This window comes from Triticum dicoccoides, chromosome 7A (genome assembly GCF_002162155.2).
Source record: "Triticum dicoccoides isolate Atlit2015 ecotype Zavitan chromosome 7A, WEW_v2.0, whole genome shotgun sequence".
NCBI classification, from domain to species: domain Eukaryota; kingdom Viridiplantae; phylum Streptophyta; class Magnoliopsida; order Poales; family Poaceae; genus Triticum; species Triticum dicoccoides.
This window is the reverse complement of record NC_041392.1, coordinates 207,198,420-207,202,617: the sequence shown is the minus strand read 5'-3', so window position 1 is coordinate 207,202,617 and position 4,198 is coordinate 207,198,420.

Here is a 4,198-nt window from a genome sequence, read left to right as displayed (position 1 = left end):
AAGGTTGAATTGCTTGAAAGATGAGATTATTTCTTGAAATCCAGATGGCCCAAGAAGCTAGGATGATGATTTCCATGAAGAAAGGTACATGTAATTTTTGTCTGAGGTCATCAAAAGCTTCAAGCACAGAAACATGAGCTTGTCTTGTAGGGCATAATAGATCCCAGCACTGGGAGGCAAAAGGACAGGTCCAAAAGAGATGCTGCAATGTTTCCTCCTGAGGACAGTTATGGACAGCACAGTTGTAGCTTTCCAAATGAAATGTTTTCCTGCGCAGAAGGTTCCTGGTATTAAGCCTATCATGAAGTAACCTCCAGAAGAACACCTTGTGTTTGGGCTGGCACGAACTATTCCAAATCCAGTTAAACTGTTGGCGCACTATTTTAACTCCCATCATTACTTTATAAGCCTGAGCAACCGAGAATTGGTCATTGCCCCAAATGTAGCTCCAGGTGTCAGTGCAATCCAGGGTGGCAGAGGTTCTTAAAGAAATACAAATGTCTTCCATATTTTCAAATTCCTGGAAGGCTTGCACAGTGAGTGGAAGGTGGAATAAATCTTCCAGGAATTCAGTATGAATAATGGTGTGCACAGTAGTGTTGTTGTTCTTCACAAAGGAGAAGAGGTGTGGGAACAAGTCTTGTAAACAAGCTGAGTGCCATAGATCAGACCAAAATAAAGCACTTTTACCATCCCCTATGTGACATCTGGCCAATGATTTAAAGTTGTCAATGAGCTTGAGGTTTGCCTTCCACCAAAAAGATCCAACCCAAGAATTGCCAGGCAACACACCATTACTATAGTAGGTTTCCCAAATCAAATTGACCCATGGGATGTTGTGCCTATTATAAAATTTGTGCAAGTTCTTGAGCAGAAGGGCTTTGTTCTGAACAAAAATATCCTTGACCCCCAAGCCTCCTTGATCCTTAGGTCTACAAATAGTACTCCAAGCAACCATAGCAGGCCTGTGGTCCTCTAGATCAGGACCTCTCCATAAACAATGCCTCAAGTACTTGATAGCTTGGGTTTTAATAGTCACAGGGACATCAAGGCATCCCATAAGGTAGATCAAAACAGAGTTTAAGACAAATTTCACTAGTAACAGTCTGCCAGCCAGTGTCATGAAGGAAGATAAGCCCACAATTCTGCAGTCGTGTGACAAGTGGAAAGCATTGCTCCACAGTTGGTTTATGAAGACCCAAGGGTGCTCCCAAGTACTGGATGGGAAATGATTCTCTTTTGTAGTGGAAGGTATTTGTCAAAATTTCCACCTTGTCTTCTGAAACATTAATTGGGATGAGGCTTGACTTGTTGTAGTTCACTTTCAGACCAGTAGCATCTGCAAACGTATTGAGGAGTGCTTTTAGGCAATGGAGCTGCTTTGCATCAGCTTGTAGAAGAACCAGAGTGTCATCAGCATACTGGATAATAGGAAAATCAGGGCATGACTCCACTTGCAGAGGTGATGTGAGTAAACTCAAGTGCATGGCTTTATTGAGAATTGACTGGAGCAAATCAGCAGCCAACACAAATAAGAGAGGGGATAGAGGGTCTCCTTGCCTTACCCCTCTGAGACAGTAAAACTTTTTGCCTGGTACATCATTAAGCAAGATGGCAGATGATGCAGAAGTAAACAACATTTTAATCCAGTTTATCCATTTATCTCCAAACCCTTTGGCCTTTAAGATATCCAAAATTGCCTGGTTCTCAATGGTGTCAAAAGCCTTCTCAAAATCTAGTTTGAGGACAATAACTTCTTCTCTGGATTTATGGCATTGATGAAGATACTCAAATGCCCAGCCCAAGCAGTCATGGATGGATCTTTCCTTTAAGAATCCATATTGATTGATATGCACCAGTTTGAGAATCACTTTCTGCAACCTATTGGCCAACAATTTGGTGACAAGTTTAAGACAGCAATTAAGTAGAGAGATTGTCCTGAAGTCATTTGCTGTCAGAGGAGTACTTCCTTTAGGGATCAGGGTGATGTAGGAGGTGTTTAAGCTCTCAATTGAGATTTGCCCAGCATGAAAATCCTGAATAAATCTAAACACATCCACTTTAATAATATCCCAACAGGATTTGAAAAATTCATTGTTGAAGCCATCAGGGCCTGGTGATTTGTCAAGTGGGAGATCCTTGACAACAGCATTGATTTCTTCCTCAGTGAAAGGTAGCTCCAAGTTGTCAAAAATGGCTTGGTCCTGCCTGGGGCCAAATAAGGATTCCAAATCAAAGTGCATTGTTGTTTTGTGAGATGTGCCCATTCTTTTCTTATAAGATTCCCAGAGTATTGCAACTTTCCTAGCATGATCTGAAATTTCCACTTGGTCATCATTTTGAAGAACAGCAATATGATTGTGCTTGTGATTGATAGATGCTTTAGTATCGAAAATTTTTGTGTTCTCATCTCCAAATTTGACCCCTTTAATTTTACCCCTTTGCTTCCAGTAAATCTTTTGATTCCTCAGAAGAAGTAGCAGCTGATCTTTGAGAATGGCCCTGCAGTTCCATTCATGAATTTCCAATTCTCTAAATTCCTCAAAGAAATCCCATAGAAAGATGAGCTCATTGAGTTTAGCAATTTGAGCTCTCAAACAAGATAAAGACTTGGCCCACAACTTTAAAGCTCTCCTCAAGTTTTTAAATTTAGCATTCAAACTTTTAACTGCATCAAGATTTCCCACTGGTATGCTCCAAGCAGCAGCAACCACCTCCTTGAAGTCTGAGTGTTGCAACCAATAGTTTTCAAATCTAAAGACTCTTTCTTTTGGGATTGCAGTGCCAATTTTAATAACACAAGGCAAGTGATCAGAAATAGGTTTTGCAAGGGGGAACACAATAGTGTTAGGGAAAGAGGTCATCCAAGAGGCAGAAGTGAAAAACCAATCCAGTTTGACCAATAGAGGGTCATGTTGCATGTTACTCCAACTGAACTTTCTTCCCTGCAAAGGTAACTCAATTAAGCCTTGATTGCTGATTGCCTCATTAAACAAAAGCATGTCATTCACATCTCCACCAGGTCTGTTTCTGTCTGAAGGTGCCCTCATAAGATTAAAGCCGCCCATAAGAATCCAGTCTACATCTGCAGGCATATGAATGTTCAAGAACCAATTAATGAAATCCACTTTATCCTGTGGGTCACAAGGACCATATATGTTAGTTAGGATCCATGACTGATTGGACTGCAAACTGGTGAACTGAACCGAGAGAGAGAATCTGTTCTGTGCAATAACTTCTCCAGTAAACTGTGTAACATTCCAAGCAACAAGCAATCCCCCAGAAGCACCAACAGATGGGAGGAAAGCAAATTTATTAATTCTGTTAGGACAGAAGTTTTTAATGTAAGCTGTATCAAAGGAATCTCTTTTAGTTTCTTGAAGGCACAAAATGTTACAATTACTCTCATCAATTTTTTGCCTTAGAGCCAACCATTTGTCTTCAGAATTCATCCCTCTAATATTCCAGTTTAGGATACTCCAGTTTCTGTTTGTGTTATTCATTAAAACAATAGCAGTTTTTGCACCAGAAATCAAGTACCAACACTTGATCAGCCAAGAGGAAGCACAAAAAGCACAGAGCCAGGAAGCAGAACACACCACAATTGCAGCACAACAGCCACAAACCACACAGCTCATAGGTCTTAATAGTAGAGTACACCATCAGATCAACAAGTTCCATATAGAGCCAAACTTCCCTCAATACATCAGAAATTAAGAAAGCCCAATAAGAGCAACAAGGTCCAAAAGCACTGCTCCTAAAAACCCTAAGCCAGCAGATGACCACTATCATCAGGAAGTGTTGGATGGATTGTCCTCTCCCTTGGTCAGGGATACCTTGACCGGGTCTTCATCTAGCCTTCTCCTTGGCTTTTTAGCCAGCTTGTCCTCCAGTTCCCTCTCAGCAACCTTACAGAAAGAAGCAGTAAGGTTTTTAACAACTGACTTTTAAATGATTGGAGGAGCAGCATTGCAAGGCAAACAGTTATTATTTGAGCAGGAATTCCTTCTGAAACCAGCATTATCCTTTTTGATTCTATCACTTCTTCTTACCTCAGTTTCAACTAGGGGAGTCTTCCCATTCCTTCTCTTCCTCAAATTGTCAGAGCCAAAAGGATGCAGTAGGTCCTGGGATTCCACATCCTGCATATTTGGGGCCTGTCCAATATTTTCCTTGCCCTGATCATAATTAACTTGCT